This window comes from Perissodus microlepis, chromosome 17, assembly GCF_051167445.1.
Source record: "Perissodus microlepis isolate ML-2025 ecotype Zambia chromosome 17, ASM5116744v1, whole genome shotgun sequence".
Classification (NCBI taxonomy): Eukaryota; Metazoa; Chordata; class Actinopteri; order Cichliformes; family Cichlidae; genus Perissodus; species Perissodus microlepis.
Window position 1 is genome coordinate 25,328,024 of NC_140477.1, and position 17,750 is coordinate 25,345,773.

Below are 17,750 nucleotides of genomic sequence, written 5' to 3' on the forward strand. Positions count from 1 at the left end.
ATCTCATTGATAGTATTTTATAACGATAATGGTCACAAATCTCTCCTAAGTGACTTACAAGACAGAAAGACTGAAAGCATTCTGCACAGTCCATTATTCCAATGAGATCAGAACAAAGACAAAGTCAAAACAAGACAGCGCAGGCAGCCTCTGCAACCAAGCAGACTGACATATTATGTGTTTCATAATGTGCTGCATGTGATTTGAAGGAAATGTACCAGGAAGTTTAAGTTTGCATTAATGGATCAGTCGCACTAAAGCATAAATAGGAAAAATCTGTTATTGTCTGGGGAGTGTACAAATTTTTGTTTTGCAATTTGCAAATTATTGCAAGTAGATGTGGTGAGCAACAGTTTTTTTTTAACTTTATTTTTCCACATTCTATTGCAAGGGGAGTGCGCAGATCACATGATGGGAGGCAATCTGTCTTCTACTGTCTGTGCTGATGAATGTTAAGCATTTTTGATGTATCTTTTTGGAGCAGGGGACTCAACTAGTTGTAATCTGGATATATATAAAATAAAATTGCTGAGCACCAATGTCATTTTGCAATTTAGTTATCATCCTGTGAATTTCTGTTTAATGTGATTTCAGACAGACGGCAACTGATTTGTGACTTTCACAATCACAATTAATCATAATTAATTGGAATATTATCACAAACATATTGCATGTAATTGCCTACTCGCGTAGTCTAACAGCAGGCTAACATCTTATTGCTGTTTTATGAATGTCTTGATGCCAAAGTGGCTTTGAAGATGGCAACTAACTGCACGTGGTTGTACACCTCTCCATCTGTAAAATGAGCATCTTGAATGCAACAAGAACGCATGTTCATTGCACACAGTTACAATGATTTTTGGTGTTTTCCCTAGTGTGACTGTGGCATTATCTATAGTGTGCTGTGATGTGCTGTGTTTTTTTTTTTAATTACATACATATTTGAATATTAGACATCATGCACCATTATTTCCTGAATGAGATACTAACTGATCCGGACATTCTAAAGATTACTTGGCCTTAAGTCTGTTTGGACTAGAGTTTAGAGAACTGGTGCATCACCTGAGGATGAGCTTCTTTGGGCAAATGGTTAGACCCTTTGTTGTTAGCAGTGCAGGACTGTTTTGTGCCTCGGGTTTCTCATTGGCTCACACTCTTATGAAGCCATAGCACGCACATGAATGAGAGGCGGAAGGCGATTGTAGTTCCTATTAACTGGGTATTGCTGACTATCCCACTAATTGCTGAGTTTACTTTTGTCTGTATGTCATATTTACGATTAAAAATAAAAAAAAATAAAAAAAGATTAATCAAGTTGAATATTGATTGCTTTTCATTGGGAATTGATCCTGCAACATGAAATTTTGTATTGGAAGCATCGATATTTCAGGATTGCTCTGCACATCACTACCCCTCAGTCAGTGAGTGAGATGGTAGACAGTGGTGAAGAGGAGAGTTCAAGAGTGTCGCAAAAACACATAAATATGACTGACACCTGTAAACGAAGCAGCATCTGGCTAAGAGGAGAACCTGCATCAGCCCATCCAAGCTGAATGTCAACTTCCCATCACTACTACGCAACACAGAAATACCTTAAACCTGTGTCTTATTAGCCAGCAGCAGTATAACTACTATAGCTACAAAGACGTCCAGCTTTATATAAGTTTATTACTGCCTGTTCCTTGGTTTCTCAATCAGAACCTAAGATGGTGGCAAAACTGCTCTGCTCAAGACTTCAAAGGTAAGACTTAAATTATCAATGGACAAAGTCCATTTTTATATACATTATATTACTGATAAAAATGTCTTAATTGAAGAGTTTCTGTCATACAGGTCCCGATGCATATATTCCAGATTCCTGGAGGTGATACTCAGGATGTAAGGCCACATTAATCTAAATAAAGATTGTAAATACAGCTGTACCTATCCTATATTGTTGTGACCATTACGGGGACATCAATCAAAAACACCAGGCCATTAAATGTCAGGGGACCAAGGTCATAGCATTCTTTAACCTTTGTCAGATGGTTTGCATGACAAAAGTAACTGAAATAAACAGGAATTCAACACATAACCTAGACCTAGACTCATGTAGACACTGAGTGGAATTCCAGGTGTGCCATTGGTATGCAGTGTGTTTGGTTTGGTGAGGTGTGCTCACTTTAGCCCATTACAGTGGGGAATGAGACACAGGCATCACCCATCATTACTGTAATTGGTTAAATTGTGGCTACACATACAAGTATTGCTCTCCACCTGCTGCCAATTTAACAAGAACATCCGATGGATTAAAAAAAAAATCAGCATTTTAAATAAAAGTGTAAGTGGTAGAAGCATATGTTTATGTTCCACCTCCTAGAATGATAAACTTTGACAGCGTGTACACTAGAAAAATGTGCTCCAGTATAACCACAAAAATACGACTACTAGAGTAAAAAGTTAAAGGAACAACTTAAACATTTTTAACTTTGAGTTTCTGGTGTGATTTTGAGTACAGCCCTCAAAGAGTGGATGATTTTAGTTAACACTGTTCCTTTGTTTTGTTCTTTTGTTCTCAACAAATTAACAACAGTGTATTATAAATATAGACTATTGTATAATTGTGTAATTATATATACAATTATAATTTTTGAATAACTGTCAATGTGTATTTTAAGCGTCCCTTTAATTACTATTATGTTACATATATACGATGTTGACACAGGAGAACATGAAAGATAATAACAATTTAAAAACACGACTGAAGGAGACCATACATAATACAGGAATCATTAAAAAACTAAAACATTCCTCTTTATGTTTACTTAATATTTTAGTGCTTCTACCACAAACAACATAGGCTTCTGACATTATAGGAAAGAGAAAAAAAACATAGAAAGTTTGATATGCTCCTTTGAAAATCAAAACATTAGCCAACAGACCAAAACTACAAACCTACACAGTCAATATAGCTTTTGCACTTAAGAAAAAATCAAAGCAGAACATTTCTGCATGCATTTAACTAAAGTAAACCATCAGTTTAGTGCATACACGCTCACTACTTTACACTTTTCCTCCCACTTGTAGGGCTTCTTCTCACCCATTGTGAAAAGTATGGGATCAGAACGATGCCACCTTGAAATGAAACCGAAAAAAATGTTGAAACCGAAAAAAAATATTGTAACTGAAATAAATGTACTGAAAAATCTTGTATTGAAACTGAAAAAAAAAAATTGATAGTGAAAAACAATTAATTGAAACTGTAATTTTTTTGTTTTCGCTTACAATTTTTTTTTCAGTTTCAATCCATTTTTCTACATTGATGTAGTTGTAAAGTATTCAGAATACATTTCTTCTATAATCTTTGGTGGAATACATTTTAAAAGTAACCTTCCCAACACTATCAACAGGTTAGCACCTCATACCACAGTGCACCACAAGCAGTCTCATGAGCGCTGGGAAGGACAAACCCAGAGCCCAAAACAGACAGTGCAGGAGATGACAAGGTTAGTAATTGTATGGTGAAAATTATACTTTTAGTTATCTTGATTGGCAAAAGAAAAGTAAATACAAAATCTGCTTCTCACATATAGGGCATTTCCAAGATTTTTTTTTCAAAACTTATTTCATTACAGCTGTCCTGTGCCAGATGTTCTGTTGACCCACAGTGAGAGGCATCATTTCACAAACACCAGGAAGACTGAAACTCATCGCCGGGATCAAGCAGGGCTCGTGATCTTCACCAGCAGCTCCATCACAAGAAGGATAAACCCAGCATTTCATGAACACTGATGGAGACCTTTGCTTTGTGTAATGTTAGAAGTACTCAGATAATCCCCTGAGGGTCTGGACTTTTACATAATATAATATCTTTAAGTCCTGTAGAAAGTTAAATATATGTTGTGCTCTCCGGTTACTCTGGTATGAATGACTCTGAATTACTTTATGATAAATAACACACTATTGTCAAAAAACAGTGAAAGAACTCCAGATGACAAGTTTGTAGTTCAACATACAAGTGACGACCTTTGACTTTCATCAGGTTTTATTTAATTGTGTCAGAGAAACTCAAACATGCTCTTCATGCAGCTGAGTACATCAAGTGTTTAAAACGGAAGCTGTGCAGGTCTGAGATCAGCAGCTTTGTGAAACACCAAACAGGTCCTGTTAATGCTGATATATAGTGACACAGTTACATGAGTGATTAATCCTTTTGACTTTTTGTCTTTAAATTTATCAATAAAACAGCTGCAGCTTTCACTGACAGCACATGTGGTACTTTAACCTTTGTACTGTTTTCTTCAGTTAATTTTGGAGTTACTACAAAGATTGAAGATATAGGATGATCTGTCTGCTGTCACTGGGTGGTGCTGAGGTCTGAATCTGAGGACAGCTCCTGTAATCACAAACAGAACAGAATCATCACAAACTGAAATATAAAGTTTATCTCTCAAATCTGAAATAGAGCTGATCCTTCTCTGTCCTCACACACTCAGGATCTGAAGTTATTCAGTCCTACAGTTCTGCTGACAGCTGACATATGAGCTGTTTATTTTTTATTTGTTTTAAAGGCCTTATATACTAACACATTTTCTAATATCATGTTTACCTTTGAGTTGTTGATGCTTTATAAATGGACATCTGCAAAGATGAGTTGATGGAGCAGGTTTCAGTCAAGGTTCAGTCTGCTGCTGCATCCTGGTCACAACATACAGAGGTGTTATCAGCAGTGGTTTTGAACAAGAAACATTAATGCTTCAAATTATTTGTCCTAAAGGATGCAAGCTGTACAGAGTACTGCACATGTGACTTTGTGAACATAACTCATTAAAAATAATTCGGACAGTTTTTTAACCTGAATATTTGTAACAAACTCAGTAAAAAAAAAATGCTAAAAAAATAATCAGAGGAAAAATGTAACATTTTAACTTAAGCTGCCAAGCGGAAGTAGTTGGTTTCAGTACATAAGTATCGGGCATTGCTATTTAATCCGTAGCTATTGACTAATGAGGGGTTACTGAAGTGCCAGGTTTTTAAAAAGTTGGCGTTAATGTCCTTCCACATGTGGAAAGCGACAGAAAACATGCTGCTGTTTGCACATATTTAATAATCAGCTCTGCACAGTGTTAAGTTCTCCCAATTCTTTTGATCTTTGGGCTGAAGGAAGGACAATACTCGGTGTATAAATGCTCAATCAACAATCTTTTATTCCATACAATTCTTATTATTCCATACAACACTTTTGAGCATAAACCATCCGGAGGGAAGATGAGTGCGGGAGGGTGTCCGCCTGATCTCGATGTGTCTGAGCGTTCCTCACATTCTTATAGCTTCAGCCCCTCCACCTAGTCATAACACCTAAACATCCACATTCTTTCTCTCTCTCAGTGAGCCGAAGTTATCACCTTGGCTTCCTGTGCAGTATGTTCTGTTCTTTTCTAATCAGACAAATAAGGTAATGACTCTCTGAAAACAGTATTTCTTATAACTCAGCAGTATAATGCATCATAAAACAATATCATCAATTCACAATAAATCAGCAGTCTAATGTAATACAAATCAGTTTAATAACTGTAATAATTATCACCTTCTTCTAAGTCAGGAGAATAATTCAAACTAAAACTACATAATGATTTCACAATCTTTAATTAGGGGTCTAACATAAGATAATATAATAATCTCACAGCAGGAGCAGAAGCATAGCCCAGCCTGTTGCTCTTACAGTATAATACTCATAATAAAAGTACAGTAACCATGGTTAGTCACTAAGCAGCCCGGTGCGTTTCTCTTGATTTCTTTAGTCAGGGTAAATTCATTCACCTGCACGGGTTAGCTAAACGAACTTTACAAAACAAGTTTCCCCTACAGCCGAGTGCTCATCTTAGCTAGCTAGGTAGCTAAGATGAGCGACCTAGCTAGCTAGGTAGCTAGCTAAGGACCTAAATTACGGATTAGCTTACAAACACATTTAACTTACCAAAAATAATGCGGTGGAGCCTCAGGTCCTCCTGTCCGGAAGTCCAATTTACTGAAGAACACCTGTCACTTTGAAATAGTTGGTAATGTAAACGGTGGACCTCTCAGCATCTGCCATTCCCGAACAGACACATGCAAGTTTGTCCATAACCGCAACGTGGTCAGTGTTTTCTCCAGTCATTGGTCAGCATTATAATATATGCAAATACATGCGGGTCGGAATCCCCCCCCCCCCAGCGCGCCCCCGGACGCCAAAACAGTGCCAGCAGAGTGAAACTGAAACATGGTTTGAAACAAAAAAAAAATGGATGGAAACCGAAAAATTGGATTGAAACTGAAAAAAAAAATTGTAATCGAAAACAAAAAAAATTACAGTTTCAATTAATTGTTTTTCACTATCAATTTTTTTTTCAGTTTCAATATAAGATTTTTTAGTACATTTATTTCAGTTACAATATTTTTTTCTCGGTTTCATTTCAAGGTGGCATCGTTCTGATCCCATACAAAGAGGTTAAGAATCTGTAGTGTTCTCACCCCTCCTCTGCTCTGGATTGATTTTATGTAGTGTTCCAAGAGGAGAGCGAGATAATGAGATCACAGCATGCATTTTTCATGGACAGGATGAAAGTGCAACAGTCACGGTTCCGAATCTACATTTCAAATAAAACTGCAGCCCACGTCCCTCCCAGAAGAACCTTTGCCTCCGAAAATGAACTTATCCTTCAGCGATCGGCCTCCAAAGTGAAGACAGTGATCTTTGCCAATGGCAGGACAAAGGCTGGGAGAGACAATGCTGAGAAACTAAGAAAATCCTTGTTTTTCTTTAAAATGGCTTGATTCGTAACATACAGGACAGAAAACAAAAGATGTGACGCCAGTGCTGGCATGAGGAATGCAGATCTGACAATGCTTTATCCTCTAGAATGTAATGATCTAAATCCTTAACTAAGAACATGGAAATGTAATCCTCAGAGAGCCAATGATCAACATTTTGCCGGTGAAATAGTTTCATTTGTCTGTTTCTGAGGATCAGTTTAGACTATTCAAACAGAGGGTTCTAACCTGCGAGCTGCCATCTGTAGGCAGCCTAAAAATTGACTTGCCGACATTTCCTCTTGCTGTGTGACAGTGCAATGGAGACGCACAATAACAGTGATTACATTCTGATAAAGGCAGTAATTTCATTGCAGTGGGCAAGGGCTGCTTTGTGTGTCGGAGCAGAGAGCATGTTTCAAAATCATCAGATGCCTTGATCTAAAGGTACGTCTCAGCACAGAGACACAGAGTGTGGATTCAGTCAAAGTTCACACAATTCTGCTTGTAGGCTTCACACTCCTCTCATGTAAGGATCTCAGCCAAACTCTGAAGCCTTTTACCCTTTTCAGTAAAAATGGGGAAACACAGTGACAGCTGCTTCTCCTTGTCCATGTTTGCTGTGTACAAGAATACATGACAGCTGCTGAAGGATTTATGAGGTTTTTTACCTTTAGAGCTCCGGCAGTTGCTGAGCACTGATATAGTGCTTTATTTATCAGTTATTTCATATACATACACAACATATTTAAACCATTTTTTGTATTTTTCTTCACATCTCTCTGATGGTTCTGATGAAAAACTTGACAGGACCAACAAGAAACAACCAAAAATGTCGATTTCTATTTACATTTTTTGCAGTGGTTTATCACAGTAAGATTGATGAAATTGTAACAAGAAGAAACATCCTTTCATATAAGTAAAAGTAATTGTTTTTTAAAGAATCTGTGGTGGACTGCTACCATTGCAGCTACATGTGCTGAAATAAATTTCCCAGCTTCTCATTTGCTTTGCTTATTCCCCCCCCCTTTTTTTTTTTACAGAGATCATGATATTCTGGTCTCATATATCCTGAGTGATGGCTGACACATTTGTCTGTGCATTGCAAATTGCATATGGGCATATTTTAAAAGCTAGAGTTTATAAGAATAGTAAATTACACAGGGATAAAATAGCTGAAAACACAAACACACACACACAAACTGACAAATTAACTCTGGTGCCACGCGTTTCTCATTTCTCACTCTGGCCTGTCAAGCTGGGAGATCAGCTCTTAATGGAAATGCTGACTGTTTTATTTAAGTGCCAAATGCTCTTCTCTTTGTTTGGACTGTTAATGTCTAACTCTTCACTCCGCTTTGCTCTGACAATGTCTATGAAAGGTTTTCTCTTTTCTTTTAATCCAGTGTTTTAGCTTGTTTCCCATTATTGTGGTGTATTGGCTTTCTTCAAGTCACAGCACGAAGATGCACCAGATCTACACCCTAAGCAATTAAGAGTTATGGCCATACCAGTGAGGCAGACTTTGACCAGTAGACTCTAATCCTTGAGTGAAGGTGAACATGAGATCATGCGTTCATGGAAATGCTGACTGTGTTACATATCACGAAAGTGTTTTGGTAAAGGTATATGTCGTCATGTACTAGCAACATGAGTTGATGGTGAGTGATACGTTTTTGAAGTAGCATTTGTAGTTCACTCCATCCTCAATAACCTCTGTGCACAATACACCTCAGCGTTGCTAACTTTCTGCGGAGTCAATTGCTGCAAATTTCAAAAAATAGAGTCCAAATCTTGTGACTCATTTTACAGTGGCTATGCTTATGCATTGTAATACCCAGACCGTATCTAACTATTTGGTTATCTCAGACTGCCCATCTGAAGTCAATGGGTTGATTCAAACAGAATTAAGCATACATTATACAGCTTGTCCCTTTCAACCAATACTTGTTCCATAAACTGCCCAACAGAGTGGTTTTTGTGTTTTTTGTTATATTTTTTGGGGGTAAGACTTTAAGCACCATTTGGGTGCTTACAAAGTGGTTTTACACAAAAATATAATGCAGCCCTTCTTCAACGTCAGTTGACATATCTTCACCACAGTGCATAGAGATTCAAATAAGTGTTAGAAACAATACTTATTTCTTTAAATTCTGTTAATATCTTATTTTAATTTCAAAAGATTTTAAACTCTTTTCAAACTCTGAGATTTACAACAAGTATAATTAACCTCCTAAGACCCGAACTCTTCCACGGCATGCATTTTTAATTTCTCTTTGATATTTGGGCTGATTGGGGCCTGATAAATGTAAAAACAAAGAATTAGCAATTGTTTTTTTTTATCTAATTTTAGTTTCTAATAAAAATGAGAGCCACATATGAGGATATTCATTTAAAATTTCGATAGAACAGTAGCAGTATAATGTCCTCGTAAGTGGATATCAGGCCCTTGTAGAGCAAAATTGAGTATTTTGGTCTAAGTAACCCAAAATGTGATGTCCACATATGTAGATGCCAGGTCCTAGGAGGTTAAAGATGAAATAATGAAGATGAAAAATGGGAAGTGTCTTCTTACTACAGATGCCATTTTTAGGATATTTTCTTTCTATCTACCATAAATAAATTGCTGTTGTTTAATCTGAGTGATAATATAATCAGGAGTTCAATCTAGTTGGTTTAAATTTGTGAATGTGTTGCATATAATCTTTTGTCTTGTATAACCACTACAAAAATGATGAACCTTTTATGTTAAAACTGGCCTATTGGCGCAATCTGGAGATATTTGTTGGGTTCACCTGTTGCTGGCTGTATTTTATTACATTTGGGGACAAAAAAAGTTTGTCTTGTCAGGTTTGATAATTATTGTACAGTACCCCTCCTGTTTAGCTGGGCACAGTCACCCTGTTTTTCCCCTCCTTTGCACTGTGCAAACTTGTCCAAAGCCAGTTACCCACCACACACTGAGGAAAATTAAAGCCAACTAAAGTTTAGGACTTTTTTCAACGAGCCCAAAACACAAGAGATACAGGCAAGGAATTATGGGTAAAGGACTAAACAATAATGGGGGGAAAGTATTTGATTTGTTAATTTTCATTTTGAATCACTGTGTATGCTTGTTCACTGGGAAGCATTGCATGTTTCTGACAAGTACCACCATGCAGCAAGACTGCTCATTAGAGTCTCCATGGCAATTGGGGGAGTGGGGAGGCTTGTGAGGACCCATGCGGAGATCTCCATTGATCTGGACGAGACTGTAGCTGGAGAGGATGATTCACTCACTCGCTCAAAAAAGAAAACAAGACCACAGAGTGGTGAGAGATTATAAGCACAGCCCGGAGAACATTCTTTAAAGAAAACAGAGCCATGACTTCCTCAAATTCACACTTCAAATCACAGTTTTGTAACTGAAGACCTGACTGTGAAAGAGCCTGCTAATGAGACTGAAGGGCCATTTTATTAACACACTGGGTCAGTGTTCTTGTGCCATCCATACACAAGTTTATATGCATAAAGACAAAAAGTATCATTAGCAGCTATATTTTTAACAGGGACTTGACTATCAAATCATAAGATGTAAGGCTTCATGAATAGACGCAAGCCTCCCAAAACTATTCACTTGTCTGTCTCAGCCTCTACATCTTCTTGTTATTGAATTTTAAATCCTTCTCATCATATTCCTGGTCTTGAATAATGAGTCCCCATCGTATTTTGAAGAAATCATTGTATTTCAGGTGACCCCAAACCATCCCTTGATACAATGTGCACTGGATGCTGGGAGCTTCCCATGACGCACTGTCTTTTCTCTACTCCCTCTTTTCACTCTTCATTCAATCATGAGCTATTATTAATCTCTGATTCTCTTCCACAGCGTGTCTTTTGTCCTGTCTCCCTCCCCTCACCCAAAATCCATTGCAGTAGATGGCCGCCCCTCCCTGAGCCTGGTTCTACTGGATGTGTCTTCCAGTTAAAAGAGAGTTTTTCCTTCCCACTGTTGCCAAGTGCTTGCTCATAGGAGCTTATCTGATTGTTGGGATTTTCTCAGTGTTATTGTAGGGTCTTTACCTTAAAATATAAAGTGATTTGAGACAACTGTGTGTGTGATTTGGTGCTACATAAACAAAATAGATTTGAACTGAAAATTCTGTTGAAAATTGTCATCTCAAACCTTCTCTTGGCTCAGGTTTTGGTTTCCATTTTTGGTGTCTTCTTTCTGACACATGATAGCATTTATCTCTGCTAATCATCGACCCTATGTGTTTTTATTCTGAACAATTCAACCCCCATTTTCCATGTGCTAATGTATTTATATTTGCTTAACCACACTTCTACAGGAAGCTATGAGGTAGTTCAACTTCACTATCCCACCAAAATGTGGTAGGAATTCATATAATAATTTATTTTTATTTTCACTTCTGTCCAATGTTGTAGCAATACTGCGTATCATTTTTCCGTTAAAAATACCTGTCTGTTAGCCTTGGTGTCATCCTAGACAGCTTACTGTTCTATAAATCTCACATCAACGATCTCATCCGTTCTGCCTATTTCCATCTATGCAACAACGTCCTTCTTTTTCCACCCAGTCTGCATCAATTCTTGTTCGTAGGCTCGGTACCGCTCGCATTGACTATTGTGCTTCTCTCTTGCATGGTCTCCCTCAAAAATGACCTCCAAAAATGACCTCCGTAAACTTCAACTGGTTCAAAACTCTGCTGCCCGAATTATTACCAGTAACCCCTCCACCAGCACATCACCCCTCTCCTTCAGGAATTTCACTGGCTTTCACTGGCTCACACAGTTTAAATCTCAACTCAAAACATTTGTTTAAGTCTGCATATTCACTGTGATCGTATTGTTAATTTTATCTTGTGCACTTTTAAATAAAATGTATTATTTATTTATTTATTTTTTAAGGTTTCTCCCAACTGAACACTGGATCTTGGATAGACGTGCAGATCATGTCTATATTAATCTGTTGGTCCAGCACCAATTCTGGACATCTATACGATATCCAAACTAGGAGCCTGCTCCATCTTGGAGATGTCCACTGATCACTCTTCAACTGTCCAAAAATGACTAATGAACAACATCACCTTGTGCAGTGGTTAAACTTCGGAACCAAATATCATTTGTCCAGACTAACTAGCTGACCAATGTCTTGTGGAAAGTTTCTGGTTGTCTTGATAACCCTACCTTTACTACTCTCATTGGTAATACAGTGGTCCTTCGCTATAACACGGTTCACCTTTCGTGGCCTCGCTGTTTCGTGGATTTTTTTTGTGCAATTTTGCATGCTTTCTGTTTGTTTGTTTGTTTGTTTTTTTAAGGCGCGTTGTGTTCTGCGTCCTGCTTGGCTGTAGACCAGTGTCAATCAATCTCCTCCTTGCCGTGTCTCCTGTCCAGCACAGAATGCGTTCATTTTGTCAAATTTACATAAATCTTCGATCGCTAGCAGTGTGACTCTGCAGTGCTGTACTGCATGTTTGTAAGTTTTCTCCCCAACAAACACAACAATGTCGACAAAACGTTTTGCACCGTCAAAGACACCTGCAGTAGCAACCAAAAGGCAGAGGAAGATGCTAACCATCGCAAAAAGTTGGACTTCTGGACATGCTAAAGGAAGGTAGAAGTTACTGTATTTTTTAGATTATAAGGCTCATTAAGTGAAACAAAACAGTCAGATAAGTCAAACTTTACTGAACTCATTCTTTTTGCTTCCTCTACTTCCATACCATTGATCCATTAATGTTTAATTCTCGGGCAGCTGCTCTATTCCCATGTTCTGGACCTGAAAACAGGCTTTGATCTTTGGTTTCATTCTATAATACTGGACTTGTTTTTTCTATGAAGGCTTGAGGGTATTTAAACAAGAGACAAAAGTGTGAAAATGTTCATGCCTGTCTGAGAAAAGTGTATAAAGTGTGTAGTGAGGGATTTTACAGCCTTAAAACATCTATAATAATTGTAAAAAATAAAGCTGGCTACTTCGCTTTTACCTATCGTGGGTTATTTTTAGAACATAACTCCCTTGATTAACGAGGGACCACTGTAACTGAAATTGTGGAAAGTTTATTTTGGGTCACGTTTCTGCATGTTGCAAATAGTGTGGCTGTGAGGCTATAAAATTGACTTTAAAGTTTAAGACATCTTAAAAAAATCACACGTCATCAGTGGTTCAGAACAATGAGAGAACTGCATGGATGAAGTTAAAACTTTTCTCAGTATTAGCATCAACAATGCATGCTCTTGTAATCACAAGTCAAACTAAGCATATATCACACTAAACAAATAGCAGTATGTGCACCATGCCTTTAGAAAATATGTGAGCGATGATGTTAATGATAATTGGCCTACTTATATACTAAAGAATTTGAAAAAAAGTGATAATGATAATGATGCATCATTAATGGTATAATTTTTCTTTTTTATATAGCAAGTATAATATTTTGCTTTCTCATGGCCCATATGAAAACTATTAAAGAGATGAATTAATTCTTTTGGGAGAAGGCCATAAAATGAACACATACTACTACTACTACTACTACTACTACTACTAATAATAATAATAATAATAATAATAATAATAATAATAGTTATAGACAAACAACAGAGGCAATCAGAGAAATGTATGAAGTACGCAGAGATTACCAGCTTTACTTAAGAGGATAAGCTATCTTTTGGTCGGAAATCTAAATTGTTTAGTTAAAAAAATATGTAAGAATGTCGGTTCCTGGCCATTTTCCAAAAACAGGGCACAAAAGAAAACAGTTTTGGAAACACTGCTCTGGAATGACTCTCTCCAGAGGCACTCGGTTATGTAGGCCTTTTATTCACATTGTTATTTAAAGGATTGGATATCAAGAAAGCATTATGTCTAGAATGAATATACCCAATGTAATAAAAGCCCTTTCTTCACAGGATCATATTATAGTAACTTTAGGATCTTGGTCAAATAATTATTTTATACATTTATTAGCGTGAGAATGAAAGCATAGCAGACAGAGAGACAGGCGAGGACACTGAAGGAATTTTGCTGAAAGCTGCCTGGCCTTAAATGCCTCTGATCTTTTCAGCGTGGGAAACGGACATGTTGGAAATATTCCTTCCCAGACCTTCATAAATAACGGTGGATTATAACGCTCTATTTTTGTTCCATTTCTCTCTCCTTCTTCTTAGAGCTTCGCCTCAGACTCCCTTTCAGGCAGAAACTCTGTTGCTATGGTGATTTCAATCGCTGTTATTGCTACAGCATGATGAGGGGGATATGGTGGTGGAGCATATATATTTATATTCTCGAGCATTTACAAGCAGATGTCTCAGCCAGCATTTATTCTTCTGCTCTCTCTATAATTGCAACATTCCAGATCAGACATCAACACTGCAGGATGTAGAAATGAAAAGGTAAAAAGAATATTAACCTATTCTCTGAGACATGAATTCATAAAACACTGGCCCTGCAACAAACTGTGGCAACCACTGTTGGGGTTGGTAAATTACTCAAAAAATTTGTTACATCTCTTGTTACATACTTTCTGTGACCGGAAATGCATTGTCTCATAATCAGAGATGGGCAGTAACGCGTTACAAGTAACGCGTTACTGTAATCTGATTACTTTTTTTCAAGTAACGAGTAAAGTAAGGGATTACTATTGCAAAAACGGTAATTAGATTACCGTTACTTTCCCGTAGGAACGCTGCGTTACTGTGTTACTAAAACCGTGATTTTTTTTGTGAGAATGTCTCATGACAGTGACGTAAGCGAGTGCGACGTTTGTGACAACAGCTGTGTGCAGATCAACAATGGATCATATATCGAGTGCGGGAGAGAGTATGAGCGTGCAGCGTTTAAAGCGTGGAAGTACTGACCTTACTTTGAGTTTGATTCCATAAAAAGTGACAAAAACATTAGCGTCCGTTGTGCGTGGGAAGAAAACTTCTTTTTACACCGAAAAAAACCCCTAAACAAGCACCGAGTGCGCAAGGACGTAATGGGAAAGTCACAGAGAAACTCGCGGATTCTTCCACTGACCGCTGCGCCACACCTGCACCAGGGTAAACCTCCGCCTACCCTACTCATGCTTTACAGGTGAAAATAGAGCAACAGGACCGCTAGTCTTTGATTTTATTTACTTTCTGCTGTGTTTTACTTGCATCTATTTGAAAGACTGAGTGTAAACGCAGAAAATAGGTTTAAATGTTAAACTAATTTCTTCAAGTCAGAGAATGGTGCATATAATTTAATTTTTGCTTGATGCATAAAGTTAAAAGATTAAAACGGATAAAACAAGTTTAAAAAAAAGAGACTTTTCCATTTGATTACATTTTGTATGATGGATTATGCAGAAAAAGTAGAATTGGGTTGACAGATCTATCGCTTTATCACCTATTCAGGTTGTAAATCGTGTTTTTAAAAAGTAACTAAGTAACTAAGTAATTAATTACTTTTGAAAATAAGTAATCAGTAAAGTAACGGGATTACTTTTTTGGGGAAGTAATCAGTAATTAGTTACTGATTACTTTTTTCAAGTAACTTGACCAACACTGCTCATAATACCACATACCAAAAAATAATAGCTTTATTTTAGCCTTTACTTATCAATACAAAGAAAAGTTGACAACCAGCCAAAAGAGGCTTTAAAGTGATCACCTCAATGATTCTACTTTAGAAACATGAAAAGGTACAAAATTCTACCTAAGATTCTACAAAGCTGACTGTTGTTGTGTTAGCAACATAATGCAGTTGTTTCTGTCCTGGATACAGTTTGCTTCTTGCCATTCTGTTCTCATCCTTTTGTGTAATAAAAAGAAGTAATTTCCATATCCACTCTATAGACTGTGCCACTATTTTCCTCCTCTGACATCTGAACTGAAACCTGCTGATTGTGGCGCTAGTGCAAGTGGAATTAATAAGTGGAACCGATAAGCAAGCAGACTAACAAAACCAAAGAACTGAACTAGTGGGAACTGTTTTCTACAAGAACTGGTTCTTGATTCCCATCCCTACACACCAGTCAAGAATTACGTCCCAAATCCCCCCTTCCCAAGATAAGGACAAAATTTGTGATGCTATTCTACATGCACATAACTACGTGAGAAAGTGATTTTACTATTACTAAAGTGATATTATTAAAATATGTGATCAATACATAGAATAAGGGAATTTGCCACTTGTCACACTTGTAACAAAAGGTAATTAGCCATCAAGACACTCTGGCACTTTGTTTCAGCCAACCCCTAATTGTCACAAGGTGTGGGGTAGGTTGGCCCTGTAGTTATCAATGAGGTTTCACAAAAAAAATGTAATTAAAAAAAAAACAAACCTATTTCTTTTTTTCAGATCAGAGAAATCATACGATGCTTAAAGAATACAATAATATCAACATTACTCTGACTTGGTCTCTGTTTTAAGTCTTGATGCATGCTCGATAATACAGTTATGGAAAGTTTCTGAGCTCTCCATTTTCAAGTTTCTAATCTTGATCTAGGAACCCTGTACCTCACTTACAAGTCACTTATGGGCGATCGTGGCTCAAGAGTTGGCCGTTCGCTTTGTAATCGGAAGGTTGCCAGTTCGAGCCCCGGCTCGGACAGTCTCGGTCGTTGTGTCCTTGGGCAAGACACTTCACCTGGTGATGGCCACAGGGGCCGATGGCGCAATATGGCAGCCTCGCTTCTGTCAGTCTGCCCCAGGGCAGCTGTAGCTACAACTGTAGCTTGCCTCCACCAGTGAGTGAATGAATAGTGGAATTGTAAAGCGCTTTGAGGACTTCGAAAAGCGCTATATAAATGCAATCCATTATTATTATTACTTATTTCAAATGCATACGCCTGGATTGCCAGGGGTACAATCTTTGCAAGATAAGTTTGTTAGAAGACACATGGAAGCCATACTTCCTTGGGCTGGCTATTGGTTTATGGCTCAAAACAAACCATTCTGACCACTGAGACAACCATCCCCAAAAGTAAAGGAAAAGGCTGATCCGTGACACTGTGCACTGATTTACTGATGTAATAGTGGCTCTTTTAATTTAGAGAGATCAATAAATGGGTACATGGGGTGTTTGTTCTTCTTGTGGATGTGTGTGACCTTTGGGTTTGCAGAAAGGTATGAGGTCAATTCAGTAGCTTCCAGCTGAAGGAAGCCTTGTGATTGATCCAAATCTCACTAGCTCTGTCTCTGTAATTTTATCACCAGCATGAGTATAAGTAGATTTGTTTCTCTGAGCAAACCAGCTCTTCCCCTCTCCTCTTTATATTACATCACACTGCAGTGATGGAGTTTTATCAGTTCTTTATACTGTACAATGCTGCATTCCTCTTGCTCTAAACTATTTCATTCCTCTTTGGAAACTCACAACCACCTTTCTGTTCACACATATTGAAATAGCCGCTACCAAATTTTTCCCACCCCAGCATCCTGACTTACCCCCAACATCCAGCAGCACTCCACATCCCCTTGCAATGAAGTGGCCCAGTTTCCATGGCAACCCCATACACCAGCATATTATTCCCCTTTCAGAACTCAAAAGCGGATCAATTAGTGATGATGTCATTGCGTCAAGAGACACACTCAAATCCTGATCTCGATTGCCTGAGAGCAGCCAGTCCCAGCCTCTCTCTCTCTCTCTCTGTGTGTGTGTGTGTGTGTGTGTGAGTGTGAGAGGGGTTTTAATGGTACATAGTAATTTAAGTGTAAATAACGGTTAAAAAAAAAAAAGCAAGGTTAGATTCTTCTCCTTGCAGCTCAGGCTGGAAGATGAAGGCAGACTTGGGGTGCCTGAGTCACCACCACTACACACTGTGTGGGAGGCCTGGATGGCAGCAGAATGGAGAACAGGAGCAGAATGAAATCCACTGATTATCAGCATGAGGGTTAGATGAAAACGAGACATGGAACGAAGTAGGAAGCAACATGTCAGGTGCGAGTATCACATTTCTCCTCAAGGAAAAAGTAGCACAAAAATGTGCTCCACGTCAACTAGAGA

The 17,750-nt window shown here is 37.9% G+C and overlaps 1 long non-coding RNA gene across 2 annotated transcripts; it reads right to left on the bottom strand.

Moving 5' to 3' along the window:
- Nucleotides 1-4,005: 4,005 nt before the first annotated feature.
- On the bottom strand, nt 4,006-17,357 carry LOC146369731 (uncharacterized). Of its 2 annotated transcripts, none has more exons than XR_014797477.1 (3): nt 17,192-17,357; nt 4,589-4,677; nt 4,006-4,375 (listed from the first exon to the last, which is right to left on the bottom strand). It is a non-coding gene; the product is annotated as an uncharacterized LOC146369731 (long non-coding RNA). The 2 variants fall into 2 exon arrangements; XR_014797476.1 differs by lacking the exon at nt 17,192-17,357 and adding an exon at nt 5,957-6,006.
- Nucleotides 17,358-17,750: the final 393 nt, after the last annotated feature.